The sequence below is a fragment of the Lissotriton vulgaris genome, chromosome 8 (genome assembly GCF_964263255.1).
Source record: "Lissotriton vulgaris chromosome 8, aLisVul1.2, whole genome shotgun sequence".
Classification (NCBI taxonomy): domain Eukaryota; kingdom Metazoa; phylum Chordata; class Amphibia; order Caudata; family Salamandridae; genus Lissotriton; species Lissotriton vulgaris.
In genome coordinates this window covers 620,880,919-620,902,948 of record NC_141696.1, presented here as the reverse complement: position 1 = coordinate 620,902,948, position 22,030 = coordinate 620,880,919, and the positions used below count along the sequence as shown (strand labels likewise).

The window sequence follows — 22,030 nt, the reverse complement described above, 5'->3', positions numbered from 1 at the left end:
TTTAGGGCAATTGATGAAGATTTTGGAAGTGTATTTTTTACCGTATAAGACCATTACACTCACTATGAAAATCCCTCCTCACATATTCCTCCTAACCCACTGTTTACCATGTTGTAGTTATAGTACTTAAAAAAAAAAGTCTGGTTAGCAAGTACATATTTAATCACATTTACTATAATTAATAATTATAAATTGACTGTTCGCAAGTTAAATGTGATATTTATTTGGAGAAGTATCTGCTGAAAGTTATAATGTGAGAAACTTGAGTGCACAAATGTTGTAAAAGATTTTCTGTGTCTTGTGTGAGGCAGGGCAGCTCACGTACAAACCAAAGTTTCACAGTAAAAGGAAGTGCCCGATTACCAATGATAATCGAATCTAAAGAGTGCAAAATCCTCACATCACTAAACATGGACCCCCGGGTAAGGTCAGGCAGTGGGAGGGGGGAGCTACGGTTAATAACCACACTGTACTTTGAAGTCCACGGCACACAGCTGGCATCGGCATCAACTCCCTCGAGAAGTCCAAAACAAGGGTAGGCATATGCCTCTTTCGCTCCAACACTCTCCATGCTAGTCCTAGAAGTGGTTTATAAAGGCATTACTAAACCAAACATTGCCAGATGCGACCGGGATATGGCTGCCTGGTTTGTGATGAAAATGGGTCATTTACGTTTGTCTTCCTTGTGATGCTTAAATAAAGTAAATTGGTAATTTTAGCAAATTCAAAACATAGAAAACTCTAAAAAAAATGCCTCAAAGGCAACGCAAAGAAGACAACAGTTTTTTGATGGACATCTTTGCTTATTAAAAATGTTAGGCATTCTTATAAAATTGTATTCAAAGCTTGAGCCACAGCAAAGTAGGCTCTGAATTGTTTTAAATAAATTCACTTTCTATAAGACTGTTGAGTTGAACTAACCTAGCGCTGACTTTTATCTTGTTTCCTAAAATAATTCTCGGTAAAGATTGAGCATGGAGTTTGTCCAGACCACGCTGGGTCAGATCCCATTTTGTACAAATGTTTTCTAAGAACATTTGGAAGGGTTTAAACGCTTCCACACAACAATTGAGAATATTCAACTTCGGAATGAATATGTAACATGAACATGTAATGACATTCAATGTCACCTGCATTCGCTGATGGGATCTGTGCTTAAAACTGGAAATACTTACATATTTTGAAGGTTTAACACTTCGTTCATGCCTCCTAATGACATCGCACATCCAGCTTCCTCTGCCACTCTCAACATACAACAGCCTGAGTCAGGGAGATTTAAGGATCTTCAGAAGATCAGTTGTGGTGGGGAAGAGCCAGACAGACATGAGGCTGAGTCTGCCCTGTGACTACTAGTGGGTGGTCAGTGAAGAAGGAGATTGTCATAGAGAAGGGGTAGTGACAGCAGAGAGGTAGTGACATGGGGAGAAGAACTGTGACAGGAGACTTTGAAGAGGTTTGAATGCTGTAGTGGATCAACAGAGTGGGGCAGATAAACTATGAGAACAGAGCTAGGACGTCAGCATTCAAAGGGGACGTTAGCAGCGACAGTTGGACATTATCAGGAAAGTTGGGGAGTGAGTGGATTGCTGTGTGCAGTGATGGAAAATACAGCACGCATGGTAAAGGTGGATACTTATGTGAGAAGACTGCCCAGCTGGGACAGTGGCTCTTAGGATAGTAAGGAGAGCAAGGCAGTGACAAAAAAGAGAGAAAGTGGCGGAAGAGGTTAATATCAGTCTTGGTTCAACAAGATGCGCCCTTAACTAGGTATGCCGTTTGCGGACGAGGACAGTGCTCCCTATGACTGTGACGGCTGTTCGGAATGCAGGTGTGAACTTGTCCCTGCACTATAAACAGCACATTAGTGAAAGTCAAACTGGCTGTTTCAAGCCACTAATTTGCTTATCACAGTAGGTGGAAACCTAGCCTGCACTTCAAATGGGGTTTGAGATTCCCCTGTAGGCAGGTGCAGTGAGTGACTGTGCCATCCTGCACTGGGATGTCTGTGAGGTATGGTCAGTGCACTTCTTGATTGCATCCTTGCCTCTGTGCTCATGTCTATATTATGCCTCGGGTACAAATGCAAAGTGTTTCCTCATTTGCTTGGTGCAGAGAATGCCACCTGTGACTGTGCTAGAGCAAAACGTACACTGGTGCGATACGTATCACAGAAAGGGTCGCATAAGCATTGGTAAATTGTTCTATAATACCAAAGTGTCCTAAGCGCAAGAACCAGGTGCACCCGCCTTTTGCCCCCTAGGGAACTTTTGTGTTACAACCTCAGCTATTTAATTTGTGAATGTTGAATGATCTTTTGGGCTAACCTAATTTATTTTGTGTACATGATTGGGACAGTGCACATTCAGTTAAAATAGCAAACAGCTCCACTGCAGCCTCCTGTTGAAGATATTAGTGAGGCTTATGGGCTTTATTATGCGATGCTTAGGATCACAGTTTTCATCATTATCCTAGTTTCTTTATTTACATTAAAAATGCAGTCACAAATGCATTGTTGACTTTACAAAGTTAAGTATAAGGAAAGATCTGGCTACATTTCTTTAATGCACATGAAATACCCCTGAGCTTACCTTTAGGATATTGAAAATAATTCTGTACATTAAAAATGCAATTAAATGGGCTTTTGTTCCTATATTGACAATCCAACAATTTACCATTATATGTAAAATACATGGATCGGCTTTCATCACAGTGTCACCATAACAGTGTCCTCTGTCATTGCGCTACACTCCCCTGTTCCTCCATGGTTCATACCCTCTGTTTATATGTACTGCTATTTATAAAGTGTCCTGCCTGTTTTTGAGAGGAACATGTCCTTTGTTTATGTTTAGTGCAATTTACAAAGTATTCTGTGCTGCTTTGAGAGAACAGCAAATGCTGGATAAAATCTTCTCGAGTTCTCTTAGTTTTTGTCAAAGCCCCACCTACCTACCTATTCTGCTATTTTTTATTTTTACTAAGATCAGCCTGGCACAGTGGAGCGTTCTTTGTGGGCTCCAGTGAGTCACTGGATTTATGGAGACTTCTGCAGATTCAGTATTCATAAATATCCAATCCAATCCAAAAATTCTTTATTTCGGCCGTTTAGGCCATAAAAGATGCATAAAAAACATACATACATTTAAAATTCAAACATATAAAGTGCAACAGAGAGCAAGTGGCAATATTCATAACCTTTAGAATCAGGAATATGAAATGCATAAAGGGAATAAGCAACAACATTTCATATCATTAAGAAATGGAATAGACGAGGTGTGATGGGAGTCGTTGTTGGCGGGAGCCAGATATTAAAAAGTCACAGTGGTGTAGGCATACATCCTAAGGTGGTTTTGCCTTAATCAACTTGGACCTAATGCGCCACATGGCTAAAAGATATTTTGCAACCGCGAAGACAATGTGGGGGGAGGAATCAGTTGTTAGTATTCTGAAAGATGTTACACAGTTCCTTATTGCCAAATTCCTGCATAAGGGCACAAGCCAATATTTCCTAGGTGACTTGTAGGAAGGGCAAAAAAACAGAACGTGAATTTCCTCTTCATCGCAGGAATTGCAGCCAGGGCATATTTTGTCCCCTCCATTAGTCCATTTACTGGTAAAGGATTTGATAGGAAGAGTGCCAAACCGCCACTGTAAAAATAGCTTCCTTGCCATGATGGGGTAAATAAAATCCATAAAAGTTTCGAACTTGTAAGAATTTTTGGATTCAGTAAAACGCTGTGTTAGGGTGCCGATGCGGAGTGCAGTCACATGGGAGACAAGATTTTGTTCCTTGTAAGCTACCACAAGTCTTTTCCGGGGGACCCTGGTACATCCTGTTTACGGGGTCTCCCACAGCTCGTTAAGACCGAGCCGGAACAGTTCTCTTTTGACAAAGGATAGCCAAGGGATCTTGTCACTATGATTTAAATTCATAACATGCACAAGATCTTGCCTGTAGTGTCTGAACTCATTTGTCGACCAAAGTCTGTGCCAGAATCTTAAAGGTTTGGATTCAAGGTCCTCCCTAATAGATGGTAGACCCAAATCTAGGCGTAGGGGAAAGAGGGGAGTTGCAGTTGGAAGGGCCAAAAGACGCCTCAGAAAGTTGTTTTCAACACGCACCAACTCGTTTGCAGCTTGATGTCCCCATAGTTCACTACCGTAGAGTGCAGCTGATTTCGCTTGTGTTTTGTACATCTCAACAGCAGGAGCTATGGGTTTGTAGGTTGAGGTGTTCGTAACCCTTAAAATAGCCCCAGAGAGTTGAGATAGCCTTATTCTCGAACTTGAGATCTGAGGGCCCCAGGATAGGTTTTCATGTAGGGTTACGCCCAGGTACTGAAATGTTTTAACCCTCTCCAATTCCGTGGAATTTAGGGATGGGTTAGGTCTGGTTGTGGGAGAGGGGTTAAAGATCATGAATTTGGTCTTCCCTGTGTTGATCTCAAGGCCGTACTGCCTGCAGAAAAGACCAAATCCATCTAGGATTCGCTGAATTCCCATGGGGGAGTTGGAAAGCAGGAGGGTGTCGTCAGCAAACATGATTGCCGGCACCCTCCTGCCTGCCAAAACCGGGGCGTCATTGTCCCTAACGTTGACTAGGTGTGAAATAACATTGTTCACGTAGAGACAAAAGAGAGTAGGGGCCAGGACACATCCCTGCCTAACCCCCCGGGAGACAGGAAACCTTTTTGTCAAAACTCCACCACGCCCACATCGTACCTGGGCGAAGTTGCCCTGATGGAGTCCTATTATGGCCTGTAATAAGTTGGTGGGCACTCCCATCTCCTTTAGGACCTCCCAGAGTTTTTTCCGTGGTACCAAGTCAAATGCTGACTTCAAGTCTACGAACACCATGTACAGTCTCCCTCCCTCAATGGTCACCGATTTCCAAAAAAGGAGGACAAGGCGGAAGATTTGGTCCATGGTGGACGTATTTTTCCTGAAGCCAGCCTGGAGGGGGCTTAAGATATCATTATCCTCCATCCAGTCTAGGAGTTGGTCTAATAGAAGTCGTGAGTAAAGCTTTTGAGGGACATCTATGAGGCTAATCGGCCTGTAGTTGGATGGGAGCAGAGAGCAGCCCTTCTTGTAGATTGGGACTATCTCTGCCCCCAACCAAGTACAGGGGATCACCATTCCACGTGCAATTGAGTTGAAGAGAATAAGAAGGTAAGGCGCCCAGATCTCTGGTTGGGACCTAAAAAGGTCGCCTGGTAATTTATCAAGGCCCGGTGCCTTTCCCAGCGCCAGACCATCTATTGCACAAACCACTTCCCCTGGTCAGTATTCATAAATATCATAAATAAATATCCCCTGGAGAGTGCATGGAAATGATGGCCATGCTGCTCCTGCTCCTCCATGTAAAATCCATGACTATCCCCTCTGAAGACAATTTGCTGGACTGCACTTGCAGAGATGTGCATTTTTCTTCTCTTTTACCATTCTATCCCGGAGATCATCCATACTCAACTGTTAAAAGCACTAGCTACTGTCTTGTGCAGTTGTATTTTTCCTTTTGTTTCCAGGATTAACTGCTAAATATTTGCAAATACCCACAAAAGTAAACGTTAACCGAATTTTGACTTGCAGCTGCCCTTCTGTAATATCGCCTTTCCCACTCATACCAGCAGCTATGTTTAGTGTACAATTTGACATAATGGACAAAAAAGGGAGGGATACGTTTCTGTGTGTGTAAATGTACTTTGAACCTGCTTCTGTCTGTTAGGATTATGGCATCTGGGCCCAGAGAGCCTTTTTTTGGGCACCTTCGTTTTACTTAAGTGTGGAAAGAAGTTGGTTACTCCTGCCATATGTGAAAAGGCCCATGCAGCATAAGTAGTGAACTGAACTCACAGTGAGATGGGCCTGCAATGTAAGATTCCTAGAGTTATTTGGGCTCATTGGAGGTGGAGTGCAATAAAGACCTTGAGTCGTGGCTGGAACACCTTTTGTAATTTTTTCACGATGAAGTGCAGGAGGTCCTAAAAAGGTATTTTAACAAACTAGTTAGACAATGGGCTGTGATAGCCACTGAGACGCCACATTATGTCTGTCATGTAAGAATGACAACATCTGGTTGAATAGGCTGAGTTGCAATAGCTACAGCTTTAGATGCTAAGCAGTTATGGAACAAATGATTACAAACGTCATATCTACATACAGCTTGCACTGGTAAAGGTTCCACCCTGTGCCCTATTACCCTTTGGGCATTTTAAAGGCTGGATTATACATTCTAAAAAACAGAATGTTGCATTTTGGAATATTAGATTTGAAATTTGCAAAGGTTACAAAACTTCCCTATTGCCATTAACCAAGGGAAGTTTTGTCCAAATTGCTGGAAAATGTATGCAAAATGTGTATCCTTTAGTGAGCTTCCCTATGCACAAGGGCATTGTGCATGAAGGCGAAACATAGGGCCTGAGTATTCGATAGGCGAAAAAGATTTGGGTATTTACCACACCCAATGAATCCCAATACCTTGGGATGGGTAGCTATAGGGTGCAGTAAAAACATGTTCAGTGCAGCAAAATGTGCATCTTTTACCTTTCGCTGTGCAGTTTCCTGTAACATATTTCTTCAGGTTTTCTCTCATTTGTGCAGGCAATGGAACTTACCACTGAATTCTTTTCTGAAATATTTTCTGCAGAAGAAATCTAATGAATATCCATTTTGTTAATGTTATGGTAGGTTTCAAAAGTCCATTTTTTTTGCCTAGAGCACAAAACCTTTGAAGATTTTCAAAGTCGCAAAGTTTTTTTTCAGAACTTCACAAAGGTTGAAGGAACTATTGCTGCTTCGCACACCCCGGGGTGAGGCATATAAATCTCACCCATGGTTATTGACCCAGAAGGCAGACTGAGATTTTAAAAGTCACCTCCTAATATATCTCCTTTCCAAAATATATTTGTGTGTCTTTCCTATTCATTTGAAAGACACGTTGCTTACAAATAGCAGACCGAGTGTGGCACTGGGGATCCCCACTAGCCATGGTATGAATCTTAGAGATTCATTCTAACATCATTGTTTTAATATTTATGCTGTGTTAAGAATGAGCCAAGCTATTTTATTGCTTGCTTGGCACCCTGACCTCTCCTACCACCAGTGTATAAAGAACAGAGGCACCTATTACTGGCTTACAAAGCTTTTCCTCTACCTACCCATACAGCATTTGGCCTAAATACATATTCCCAGCTACATAAATTATTAGATTGTTTTTAGGTGTGTAGGATGTTATTTGGAAGACAAGCAGTGAGTTTACATACCTACAAAAGTGTGATTAAGCGTAGGAAGGACGAACTGAGAAAGACTGTGCTCTTAAGGATTTCTAGAGTTTCTGGGAAGTCATAAATCGTCCCCTTTTCTCCAATGACTCAAGCAGTATGGATCCAACTATTTATTTATTTATTTATTTATTTATTTATAAAAACATTTGTAAAGCGCGAAACGAAGGCCCGTGGGCATCTCGGCGCTAGGTAACTGCAATGTTTAACCAACAAGGGGACTGGGAGATTATTGATTAAAAAGCCAGGTTTTGAGGTTTTTGCGGAAAGACCAAAGGGACGTGCTGGTCTTGATCGAATGAGGCAATGTGTTCCATAGTTTTGGAGCGGCCACAAGGAATCTTCTGTCACCCCAGTTATAACGGGTGAAGCTTGGAAGTCTAATTTTTTGAGTATATTTAACCCGAAGGGCGTTTCATAACAAGATCAAAGGGATGAGATAGTCATTAACCCACAAACGGCATACCAACTTAGTTCATCCCTATCCTTAAGTGAGATTGAGGACGCCCTAGCAAAGGGCATTCCCTCGAAAGCCCCAGAACCAGGTGGGGTGCCCTTGGACTTATTTAAAAGCAATCCTCAACTATGGGACCCCCTGGTGTTAAATGTTTTTAAAACAGTAATAGTGGGTCATATTCCATTATCATAGAGAAATGCAGCGGTAGTCCCGATTTTTAAAAAAGGTAACAGGAATTACCCCACATGCTATAGGCCAATCTCTTTAATTAACACCACTTGCAAGGTTATGGGGAGGGTAATCCTTGCACGTTTGGAGTCATGGACCAATGCCTCTGCACTCATATCGAATACTCAATATGGCTTCAGAAGGGGGATGGGTATTAATGAACAGTGCCTAAACTTGTCCATGATTATGGGCAAGTACAAAAGGGCCGGGGGAAGGTGGGGATCCACCTGGCCTTCATGAACTTGTCCAGTGCTTTCAATACAGTGAGCCGGGGGGAAATTGTGGACACTGATGGAAAATATGGCCCCCCTCATTACCATGTTGCGCAGGCTGCATGCGTCTGCCACCATAGCTATTCGCTTTGGTCCAGGAGGGGAGAAGACAAGGCCCATTGCTTCAACCGAGGGTGTACGCCAGGGTTGTATTTTGGCCCCTTTTTTATTCCTAATATATACAAATGGTTTGGAATCATTCTTGTTGGAACAGCAATTGGACTTCCCAAGTATAGAAGGCAAACGGGTTCCATTGCTGTCCTATGCAGACGATACAGTTTTGATGACCTCAACGGCCAATAGCCTCCAACAATGTTTGAATGCTTTTACTGAATTTATGATGGCATTGGACCAAAAGGTAAATTTTAGCAAATCATTTATTATGGTATGCGGTCCCAACCAAACAAAAACAAGAAAATTTGTAGTAAAGTAAAAAATCATTGATAAGATGCCAAATTTTACCTAGCTGGGTACCTGGGGAATGTTTTTAATATTAAAGTAATTAAATTGGGAACATCTAGTTGTGGTTAGGACTCAACACACCAGCAGAATGATAGAGGCTATTTTTTCGCTTCGCTTGTAAACTCGGACACAAGCCGGTAGCAGAAATGATAACTTTATATAAATCTAAATGCCTGTCAGCAGCTCCCTTTGGGGCAGGAGAATGGGCTACCATAAAGGCTTCCAGATTCAGGTTTTAGAGAAGACATTTTTTTAAAGATTATTGATGATTCCTAGCAGTTCTTCAGCACTTTTATGTCACTCTGAAGTGGGTCTGGATTATGTAAAAGATAGAATAAATATTGCCTCATATGAAAATCTGGACTTCAGAGGACTTATTATTCTTGAGGAGCATCCTCAGAGATTGTACGAATCTTGATAACGCAATGTCACTCCCCTGGCTCGTTATGTTAAAGATACTTTTTATAAAAAATAGGATTGGAAAAATATCATGAAAATCCAGATGGTATCCAACCGAACATGAAACAGGATATAAAAAATGCATTTCACACTGAATTAAGTATGTCTAACCAGGATTATGGAATACCAGATTGTGTATCTCTAAGTCAACAGCAATTTTATTTGTCTTTTACTATGCATGTTCAATCGCTTTTCCTTATGACTAGATTCCGTCTTTGCAAATTGAACTTTCTTGTGGCTTTTCCTAAACAGGCAGGTTGGTGTGAGAGACTAACTTACTGTCCCTGTAATAATTTAGCCCATCAGAGCACAATGCACTTTATGCTGTTTTGCACACTTTATAAAGACCCAAGGGAACGTTTTATCAAGCCCGTTTTAAAGGAAACTCAACCCTGTTCTTACCAGGAGAAATTTAATTATTTGTGGGCATTATGAGGGACACATTCACTGCCTAGTGGGAAAGTGCTTTGGGGTGCTAAAAACTCTCAACCACACCCTAGATTTACTTCCGCTGGAGGCCAGACGCACCATGACCCAAGCATTGGTAACTTCCCGTATGGATTACGGAAATGTCCTGCTCCTAGGTACCACAGAAAAAAGCATGGGGCGCCTACAAGTTCTTCAAAATACGGCCGCCCGACTGGTCTTGAGACTCCCAAAAAGAGCAGCTTCTAAACCTGTTCTTGCGGCTCTACACTGGCTACCGGTCAGGAAGAGAGTCATGTATAAAGCGCTCTTAATATGCCACAGGATTATATGGCATAAAGCTCCATCCTATCTCCAGGACCTCGTACATACATATGAGCCAAACAGAGTACTACGCTCAGTAGGAGCGGGCCTACTGAGGATTCCCCTTGTAAAAAGAGCAAAACTGGGAGGCCGCTCATTCAGACTGTTAGCGGCTAGCAACTGGAATCGGCTCCCGGTTGGCCTCAGACTGGAAGAATCAGAGGTTAAGTTCAGAAAACTCTTAAAAACCCACCTGTATAATCTTTAAGAACACTGCTGGGCGGAGGAGCCTACCACAACCACTGTACATATCTTATCTCCATAGCGCGGGGACACGCCGAGATGGCGTCACCAGGCGCTTTATAAACTTCTTTATTATTATTATTATTATTATCTACTGCTGGTATTGGCAACGCTGTGCTTAATTTGTTTAGAATTGCATTTCTACTCAGGATACACTATGAATTTTAAAATGAATTCAAGTTTTTAAGTTATTTTAGGGTTTTTTAATATTTTGTATAAATGTGTTGCAGAACAATAGGAGGTTTCTATTTAATGTATGTATGTAAACTTTTCTGATTCGATTGAATCAAATAAAGTTATTTGAACTTGAGTTAAATAATACCGGGGTTGCAAAACTACAAAATGCCTCTGTCCCTAAGGTCACTTACTATATTGTCTTTTTTTACATTTATTTTTATTAGGGGAACAAGTAAAAATATTGTCAATCAATATTATCTATGCACAGTTCTGAAGTATACCAATAAAGAATAAAATAACTTAATCTGTTTCTAAAGTCTACTCTTACAGTTGATCTGGTTTCCACCATTCCATGGGTCCCAATATAATATGACATTTTTCCCATGCCTTTTGTCCCTTCTGATCTTTAATTACACTTTCTAGCTGATAATATTACTACAATCTTTTCCACCATTGTACAACTTGTGGGGGGTTATTGTTCCGCAAGTTTCTGTCAATACATAATCTGAATATAATAACTGCAATTAAGACAATTTCCCTAGCTTTCCTTGGGATACTGATATCTGTAACCAACATAACACATTAGGCCATATTATGATGTCAGTGGGACCACCACCGACAGGCCAACGGTGGCGGTCCCACCGACATCCAGTATAGTGGTCAGACCGCTGCATTGATTTGACATATTCTTGATTAATATATCAGATATCTTACGTGCACCTCCCCCGCTTTTTACACATATCACACCCGGGAGCTGTGATTGAAACTACTTACCTATAGCACCTTCAAATAGGTCAGTTGTACATGCACATTCAGGCCTTTTTTATCTACTTTTATGTCGCAGCATTGAAACCTTTTTATGATTATTCCCATAGGTTGTCTACCTTCTCCCCTCTTCTGAGGAAGACCCGCCAGCTGAGGATATAGTTACCCTCTAGGCCTTTAAGTCGGGTCGAAACGTTGACACTAGTCCCACAGTGGGCCTGTACTATGTGCCATCGCTATCCCACCCAAACAACAGATGTTATCTCTCTGTTTCCTGGAAATAATCAAAAATGCCTATAAAAATGACTAATGGTGGACAGGCCGCCAAACTGGTTTTGTTGTTATGTATCACCAGTTATCCTTTGGAATGATTGTAATAATTCTGTATTTTGAATTACCCTCACTCTTATTCCTTCTTTTTTCACTTTATCTCAGGCATGTGCATAATTTTTTGCACGCCCCTCTCTTTGGAGCAGCCTCCTAACTATTACTGAGTATGGTAGTGTATCTACCAGTTTGGAAATGTATCTGTGAATAAAAACAGAAATGTTCTGAGAAAGTTGATAGGTGCCAACGTGTTTTTTTATGCCTGGTGCACATTTAAGGATTTTGTCTATATTTGATATTTTCTGCTGACTATATACATGCATAAATTTGGACTTAAAGCGCTAATACTCCTAGACTTTGTTGCCTTATAAATAGGTCCAGGACCAACTTTTTCGTACTACTTGATACCCAGGCCCGCGGACATCAATTGGGTTACCCCATTATATTATAATGGACATCGTCAGCATAAGCAGAGATTGTAAACATTCCCCCATTCCTTATCATTTGTTCTAACAAAGAACTACTAATTATCCGTCAAATATGAGGTTCCTGATGGATAGTAAATATAAGTAAAATTGGGCACCCCTGTTAAGTTCCCTTACTAACATGTACACATTGCAAAATCATAACCCTTGTTCCAATTCCCGGCCTAATATTTTACATTTCAAGATCATAACACTCATTGTTATTCTAGCCGTAGGTACAGTATATAAATACTTGTATGTACTCCATACATTTTCTAGGAAAAATCCTTTGCTCCATGATGGCTCATAATAATTTCCAGGCCATCCAATCAATTGCTTTCTTTGAATCTAATAAAAACAGACAAGCAGGTTCCAAAGGATTGTTGGCCACATCAAACATGGCAATTGCCATGTTAATGTCTTCTGTAGAATCTCATCTATGGATAAGCCCATGTTGCTCATGGCCAACAATTTTAGCTTTGATAAAAGTCCAATTAACACCTTTGAGTACATTTTTGTGTTTGTAATAATAAAAGATATTGGTCGGTATGAACACATTCATTAGTTGGCTTGTTTTTCTTTAAAAATTTTGACATGTTCACTAAATTCCATGATGGGGTTATCCCATCTATATCATCAATGCCTACTGCAATATGGACAATTATGGGAGCTAGAATCTCTGAAATTGTTTTACAAAACTCAATGGGAAGCCATATTCAGCTTTCCAGTATGATAGTTACTTAATTGCATACAAAACCCTCTCATCAGACACTACATTGTCAAATTCATTCCATTTGTCCATATAGAATTCCGACAATAGGATCACTTAGACATATTCATCTAAAGTATTCTGTATATTGTAGCCATCTTCTGCATATCATTTCCTGTTATATAGCCTAAATTGAGAAATTATCTTATCTGGATCTTTTATTGAATTGCCTTGTTCATCTTTTATTTCTGCTACTCAGTGTATATAGTTTTTCAGCCTAATCTGATACACAAGGAGTCGTCCTATTGATTCCTCGTACTCAAGTTCCTTGCCTTTAATTACTAAATTGAGCATCAGATATTTCCCTAATTATATACTCAGTCACACTCCACTATAGCACACTACAAAGATTTCAGAATGAAAGATGATAAAATGAAGGTGTTAACTTATGGAAAGATTTACATGTGTTCAGCGATTGAAGCAGCTCCTTAACTGCTAAATATGGTATGATATAGGTATGAAATAATTCAAACTTATAAAGCTTAAAAGATTATACCTTGTTTTTCATTTGCATCGTTATGGCTTGAATATGTCATCTATTTAATTATGTTTATTTAGTCAAACATGATGTAAGTTTTTGCATTTGAGATCTTGGCATTTTAAGCTTGAATCACTAAGTCTGATAAGAGCATAGTGAGAAAGGGGCGGTAACATGTACACCAATGGATGAACATGGTGTATTCTGGAAAAAGCACCAATTCGAGGTGATGGTCAGGTGCCTGGCATGTGGCAATTGGAGGCAAGACATGCAGGAGGAGGAATTTATTCCACAGTTTTTTAGACAATTACAATTTGACAGATGAAGCAATACCATGGGAGGCAGATCAATCTATGTTCTCTAATAAAGAAAATAATTTCAGGCTACACATAGAAGGTCCAACGGAAGCTATTCATAAATCAGAATAATATATTTTGAAAACAGGGTCTCTGAGAACCTTGTTTGTTATCATAAAAGGCTAAAGTGGCACTCGGAGATTGGAATTTACAGTAATGATGGGTAAATAATAAAAATACAGTAGTATTTAAAGTTCATGAATTAACCCCTTCCATGCGGCCGCGATTCCCCTGGTGTGCTGTAAACAGCACGAACAGGGGCGGGCCGTGACGAACCCCAGCCGTCATCAGCACACGAGCACCGTAATGCATGACGCCTGGGGTTCATCATCAGCATGGAAGGGGTTAATGTAATACTTCTGTAAACTGTTAGGGTAGTCATTGAAGACATTTATTTTCCAGATCAACAATAAAGTCCAGGAGACTGATTAAATAATACCTCATCATTAATAACAAAGTATAAATCCGAAACAGAAGCCAGACAAAGCATTATTGATGACATCATTAAACTCCTGCAATAGGGAACAGGCAGTAGGAGCTGGTATTGGCCCTTTTTCACAAACAGATTACTAAATTAAAATATTAGTAAAGCGCAGCTATCACCCAACGGGCATCTTGGACAGATTGGTATTATTTCTTAGGGAGAGTTTGAGATTGTTCCAGAGTTGAGGACATTGGACATGGAAGGTTCTACCTCCAAATCGTGATTTTTTGAAGGGGAGATTGGATAGGAGGATAGGAAGTGAAGATCTTATGGTTCGTGCAGGCTTATACGGCTAAATTATTTACTGAAAAGCTGTAGGTCCTGTGCTATTAACTACCCTCTGTATTATGCACAGAGGCTTAACACAGACCCTTTCCTTTACTGGTAGCCAGTGAAGTTTCTGTACTTTTTCAGTTGCAGAGTCCCTTCTTCTCCTGTTTAGCGCTAATTTGGCAGCAAGCATCTAGATCCTCTGGAGCCATTTGAGTAAATACTCAAGGCTACCTAATAGCAGACAATTGCAATAGTCCAGTCTGCTTAATATAGAAGCCTGTACCACAAGTGTCCTACAGGGCTGGGGAACAATGGGACTATTTTTTCAGATTTCAGAGGAGTCCATGACATACTGCTACTGTTCTATTCATGTGAGTTTCCATTAAAAGTTTATTGTCAATTTGGATTCCCAATTTTATAGAACTATTTTGCGCCAATTAAAAAGCACTCTACACAATTATACAAGTATTTCCTAGTAGATGGCAAGATAACCCCTTTTTCAAAAATACACTGTAGTCAACTTTCTTAAACCTGGCAGCCAGAAGGGCCTGCACCATACCACCAAATAATGCTGCTCAGTAACAATGATAACATATTAACTAAACATATAGCTGATGGATTTAGCAAGATTGTGAGACATATAATTCATTATGATCATGATGGGTTTATTTTTTTGGTAAAAATTGATGAAGAATATACTTTATTTGATAGACACAATTGATAATTGCACTACTAAGACGATCCTGATGGCTATTGCACTATTAGACAAGAGGCGTGAGGTTGCTCATTTCCCTGGACACACCTCTGGGTTGAACAGAGGAGCTCTGCACAGGCAAAGAAAGTTTCTGCCATATTGTTGTTGACAGAAATGGGCACTATGAGATTGTTTCCAGTGAGGGACACAGGAAGTCCTGCAAAAGCGGTCAGGGTTGCCCCGCCCTACTTTTACCCAACTGGTTCGGAATGAGCCAGGAGGCACCCCCATCAATAGTCTGGTACCAGGCATGAATGTGGGGCCCTCAGTACCCTCCTCAGAACACTGCTGGATCTGAGGAAGATTCAAAAGAGGAATGCCCGGCTGTCTGAAGACCTGCGAAGATTGGACCTGCTTTCCTCGTACTGAGAACCCCAAATGCGACACCAAGACTCATAAGGCTGACCTCCTCTTTGATTGACAAGGACACAACCAGCTTCAAGAGGCCTTTTCCTGTATTCACAGAAAACCAGTTCCAATTAAATCTTCCTTAGGCCCTGCTGCAGGAATGAGTCTTCACCTTCATGAGTGGTACTCAAGGTCCAGGACCCTTGGCTAGTATCAAAGTGAAAACCTCCTAACTTATCCTAATATTTGGGACTTAGAGACATTTTGCTAACATTTTGCTCTTAGAACCAGCGTGGGGCTAAGACCAACATTCCAAGCTGAAACAAAGAAGGTGTGTTACAACTGGGCCAAAGATTCAGGTTGCTCCCGCTTGGAGCTTTTCGGCAGCAGCAAATATGATCCAACTGAACCTTGTGGAGAAGGTATCCGGTCTCATGGAGCTCTCTTTGGCTAAAGCCTGCAGCCTTGTCTCACTGGCAGATTATAAGCTGCAAAAAAGAACTAAGTCTGAAGGTATAAATCTTCACCAGGCAAAGGAGAGAAAAGTATCCAGCAGATGAAGGACATTCCCTGGGCACAACATTTAAATTCTCAAGCTCAGAGCTTTCCCACAAAAAGTTAACAGCTATTCCCTGACCTCATCCAGCAGCTATCCTATGACATGGAACCATCTTTGGCCACAGCCTGCTGCATTGCCTTGCTGAGGGATTTTGACTTCCTTTTTAGAGGCTAATGACCTGATTCAGAGTTTGTGAGATGACAGATATCCCATCCGCCGTATAACACGTACATTGTTTCCTATGGCACTTGCATTTTGGTGGTGGATAGCCGTCACATTTGTGATGGAGTATCTCATCCACCAAACTCTAAATCAGGCCCTAAGTCCAAAGGTAATCTTCTGGCTTGGTTTCTGTATCTGGCCCATGCTCCATTGTGGTCTGCCTCTACTGCCAGTCATGCACAACCAGATGCCCGTGCATGGCACTTAACACTTTTTGGCGCTATTTTGAACATTAAACTTCACAAATTCATTACATATTCCCTTGATTCGATTTTTATCTTTGGTTCATTTTATTTATTAAAATGTACTCTTTTTATTGGTCTGTAATTTTAATTGTGCTTTGTTTTGGCTTTATCACTGGTTGAGTAATGCATAAATACTTTACATATTACCTCTAGGTTTAGCCTGCCTGCTCTGTGCTATAACTGCCAGGGGGCTGAGCTCAGAATAATTTAGGGACTTTAAGACTTCACCCTCACACAGATTGTGATTACTACTTGAGGTGGGTACTTATCTGCCCCTCAACTAATATCCCAATTTCTTACACTTGTGAAGTGGGATTGGCTATTTTACATTATGGAAAATATGGGGTTTCCCATGCACACCAAGGTTTGTTAGAGGTTTTACATCAAGGTTTATCAGCATTCACAGTTGTCAAATTGTAGATAGCATTATTATCCAAGGTACACACCATGGATGGCCTAAATCTTCCATCTTATTTGCATTGTTCATTGAATAATTAGCAATCACCATCTGAGAGGATAGTGACCTTCTATCACTTACTACATCGATGTCAATGTTAAAAGTATGTGCAATTCTTTGATTTCACTAAAGACGATTCAGAAAATGCCTTTAGTAAAACCAAAGAATTAACCAGACTAAGAGGATTTAAGGTAAATGTAAATAAGCCTGAGGTTCTGTGTCTATTAGCCCCACTGAGGATCTTCCTTATTTTCTCCCAAAAAGATACTGTGACAAACCTAAAAGAAACTTGGGAATTTGGCTGTTGGAGAAGCTGGAAAAACTCTATGGTAGTAATTATCTACCTTTTGGAGAAAAATAACAGGTCTTATTGTTAGACAGAAAAATCTTCATATTTGTAATGGGGTGCAGCTACTAAAATGTAAATTCTGACCTTGTTTTTATTTTTGTTCACCGCACTTCCTTGTCAATTACAGCCAAAATGTTTCATGAAAGTTGACAATAGGATTTCAGGTTTTATATGGCCTGGGGCAAAAAAATTAAATTTAGTTTCAGCATCCTAATTTTGCCAATTGTGCTTGGAAGATTAGGGATCCCAAAATCCATGGATGAATTATGCTACCGTGATACATACATACATCTATACAAAGCTGGATGTACATTAAGCAATTCAGTCCATTATTTTGAAACCGTTGAATTGGAAAAAATATAAGAAACAGAGGTCCAAATGAATACTGGAACATTCATTTCTAAACCTAAGAACCGAACATGAATTGCATAGAAGGTTTTAGTCGATTCTATCAAAAATAGAGCTTTTCTGTACCGTTTTTTAAAAATTCACTTCATTAGCATCAATCTGAAATTATCTGATTGTTTCAGGGTCTGTGTACATGCAGTGGTGTATATAAAATATTGTTTTTGAATGTAAGTAGAAAGAGAATTGTGTTGTTTTGTGTTTTTCGTCATGTGCCAAGCTTCTATAGTTTGAAATAAAGAAGTTAATACAGAAGAATGACTGAGTGCATGGAATATTGGCACACAGGAAAATGATACAGCGAATGTGTGATATACCTTTGCATATTTACAATTAGCAAGTGCAATGATGTTTCTATTACTGAACCAAATTCCTCAAGGAAGACTTGACAGGCAAATTATTTGACCAAACAAGGCACGTAAAATGGATGGGTGCGTGGCATAAATAATTAGGAATACACCTCCTGGAGAAGTGTGGCTCAGGGGTTAGAGGCGGCAGACCCGGAATCTGAGATCGGTCCTGGACCAGGGGTCAATTCCCCGCCGCGGCGGGTCTTGGGCTAAAAATTCCACAGACTCGATAATTCTCGTCCCGGTGCCTCCTCGACTCACGGGTTCGCACTCTGCGACTCTGGGCAATAGCTTGCTTAATCTCCACAACAGCCCCTCGCGGCAGGATGCCTGACTTTCACCCTGTGGACACTCTGTCGGGGCTTCTCACAGGGGAATACCAGGACGGGTTCCCTAGGCAAGCGCCAGGATGCCCTTTGTGGTGACAGGTTGCGCTATATAAGTATACCTACATTTACATTTACATTTACATTTTACCTCTATCATTAAATACATATTGTGTTCAAGATTTTCTATCTTTTCAAGAAGAAATGTAAGCAGAGGGTATTAGGTAAGCAAATACAGTGTCACACTTAAGTGAGCTGGTGCAAAGTTTTCATGAATGGAAGGATGACATTATTTAAGACATCGAATCAAAAACAAGAATGGCAATAGGGGATTCTATGTTTGCACACCCCGGCTAAAATGGGTATCTCTAGCTTCTGAAATGTATTGAAGAAAAAATACTGAGAGCATGCCACACATGAAAGCTTGCCAGGTCCTTTTTCACACCACTGCAAGCACAAAGCACTGCTAAAATACCCCCCAAAACATGCAACGATACAGTAGATGCATTTTAAGAAGCACAGCATACAATAAGACATTTTTCAAATGTAGTATTTTAAAATATATACATTTCTCCCGGTCAGAGTATTAATACCCTAGAGTTGCTTCGGGGATGTTATTTCAGGAAGCCATTGACTTTCTGAAATCGAGGAGGTCGACCCTGACCACCAAATCGTTCAACGCAAAACCCTGTAGCAACCACATTAACCTGTCTGAAGATTCAAATAAGCAACACTTTAACATTGTTCACCTTTGTGAAAACTTAAAAACACCTACAAAGCAACGGCACCCAAACATTACATTCCAATTTTCCCACTGCAAACTCACTTCAAAGACCTAGATGATACAATCAGAGTTCATTATTAATATTAGCACCAGAAGTTCATGGAAATCCCTCACGTGCTTCTTTACATTTGCAAGGACTAAAGTTTATACACTAAAAGGCTTCACAGGGTCCCCTGTTTGGCTCAACATATTCTAACACTGATTGAAAAACTGGAACAAACCTTAGACTCACTTAGGGGAAAAAATAAGTGTATTTATGTCAAGGAAATGAAAGTTGTTTTCCATTGCCGATTAAAAAACACATCTAAAATATATAGTAGAAGGACGGCCAACCGAGTCTTTTCCTTCCAAAACAAACTTGCTTTTAAGATCTTGGCTGTGCAACAGCACATAGATGTTGGAAAGCTGTGTAGTTTGACTTATTTAAAATCATAAATGTAGACATCTCTTTGTAGGTTTCCCTAACAACCCTGTGAAGTTATTTAGAGCAAAAATAAAAGTTCATTGTATGATAGAAGAGATTGTGACATGAAACAATGAGCAAGGAAAATTGTAGAAAGACACATATTTTACTATGTGTCACTCAAATAACTTCCAAAACAAGGTCAGATGAATGCTCTAAAACGGATTACTTCCATAGCTACGGGACACTAGGAGGAAAATATACACATTTGCTACGACGATAACTATTTAACTACTTCAATTTGCCAATATGAATTGTATTAATTGCTTCTTTGTAGAAGAAGTCTTAATCTGGACGAAGTTAAATTGCCAATCTTTATTGCTAAAATGGTTAGATCGGAAACCGTTACATCATAGAAGCAGCCGTTGTTTACTTTGGAAGGCTAATCTATATGGTTAATCTTTGCCAGTACAATTAGAGTCAACAGTACACAAAACTAGCATGTTGTACACCGCCGATAAATGCAGAGATTTCTACTGGGCCTAGTGTTAGAACTGGCGTTTTTTTTGCAGGTTTATCCCCAAACATTTTGCCTTTTGCCTCCTATTTTTTTAACTTTTTTTATAGGCTTAGGACTCTGGGTACTTTACGGCTCCTAACCAGTTATGTTATGTTATATTGTTTTGTAAAGCGCACAGCTAATCAGCAGAGTGCCCCAGCGCTAGGCAGAGGCAGACCAACCAGGCAACTGGATTTAGCTGTTAAACAGCCAGGTTTTTAGTTTCCTCTGGAAAATATCCAGGCTGTGTGCTAGCCGAAGGTCTAGTGGAAGTTTATTCTAATGAAGTGGTCCCAGGTAGGAAAAGGATCTCCCACCTATTCTGAGGCGATTAATGTAAGGCTCTCTTGCAAGGTACTTTACCACTGCTAACCATTGCTAACATGTATATGCTCTCGGACTAAATTCTATTGGTGATTGGTTTATACTTGGCTAGAATTCTTGATTTACTAGTAAGTCCCTTGATAAAGTGCATATGCTCTCTATGTAAGTTGTAACAATGATAGCGGATATTTACATACAAGTGTAATGAATGCAAAAGATCCGCAGAATTAAGTAAACTTACCCATGTGGAAAGCCTTATTGTGAAGTAGGGTCAGAGGGTGAAAACACACAATTTATTTGTAAATGGCCACTAAACACAAAGGGTCTCATTATAAGTTAAGGGCAACATTCCAATCCCTATTCAAATAAAAGTTTGCACAAGGATCAGAATTACAACGTGTGATAATTATCACATCCTCGTAGTTTTCCCCTAATAAATTCTGGCAGGTCAAACCTGTGCAAATTTTTCAGGGAAAAAGACAAGGCAAAACAAAAGGCAAGAAAGTCTGAGTTTGGTGGGTTAAATACAGATTACAGCTATGCAAACATTCTTGCCTCTTGTGTGGGAAGTAAAACTTGATCATGCCTTGTTCATACGGAAGACAGGTTCCACAAGATACTATTGAATGTTTTTTTCTTTTGACTGGTGATCCTTAAGCTCTACACATTTGCCAATATCTCAGCCTTGTTAAATTTAATAATGGTGCATTGCTTAAAAGGGACGTAGGGTCCCCTTTTTAGGCAAGCATTGGCAATGTCAATATGTCTGGCTTTAAAAGAACGGTGTATGGTAACGTGAAAGCAAAAACAGTTCCCAACAGGTATTATGTGAAGACAGTTTTAGAAATGTATGCAATATGCATTACAAAAAAGGAAGAAACAAGGAGTCAATTGATTTTTAACGAGGGTGGTATTATTTACCAAGAAGCAAAGGGGGATATTTCACATGACAATACAGTTAAGACAGCACTGTACAGAACGGATCATGTGACAACCCAGTGACACTTGGTGCAAGGTGCTATATACAATTGGTGATGGTGAAAGTGCAAGTGCTAAAAACAGCTGCGTGGTCGACGCATGAATCAAAGTATTTACATCAATTGATGGCTTCACAAAGCAAGTTGTAATCACTTAAAATGCAATTATTTATATAGAAGCACAAAACGTGATATGCGTCGTGTAATTCAAGCTGTACAGTCGACGGCGTTTTGATCCCCTTTATTCGGGATCGTCATCAGGACAGTGTTGTCGATGGAAAACAGTGAATTATACCCAAGTCACTGAGCGAGGGTATAGGAAGTCCGGGTGGTCGCTCATAGGTCGAGGACTGATCGTTGAGTTATATCCGATCAGCGGGCGGGACTTTGCTGTGCCTGACTAGAACAGGGTGGCAGAAGGCAATCCGGGCTCATCTGGCAGTGGGGCTGTGAGCAATGAATGCTAGTTACTCGTTAAAAATCAATTGACTCCTTGTTTCTTCCTTTTTTGTAATGCATATTGCATACATTTCTAAAACTGTCTTCACATAATACCTGTTGGGAACTGTTTTTGCTTACACGATATCCCCCATCCCAACGAGGTCTATGGGTTTTCTCCTGTTGTTCTTACATGTATGGTAACGTGAGGCATTACAGGAAATTAGCATCAGGATGGATATATATT

At 40.3% G+C, this 22,030-nt stretch overlaps 1 protein-coding gene across 18 annotated transcripts in view; it reads right to left on the bottom strand.

Moving 5' to 3' along the window:
- The window catches only part of ABI3BP (ABI family member 3 binding protein), a 1,784,442-nt gene that overhangs the window by 1,413,300 nt on the left and 349,112 nt on the right, over positions 1-22,030 (bottom strand). The window lies entirely within an intron of this gene.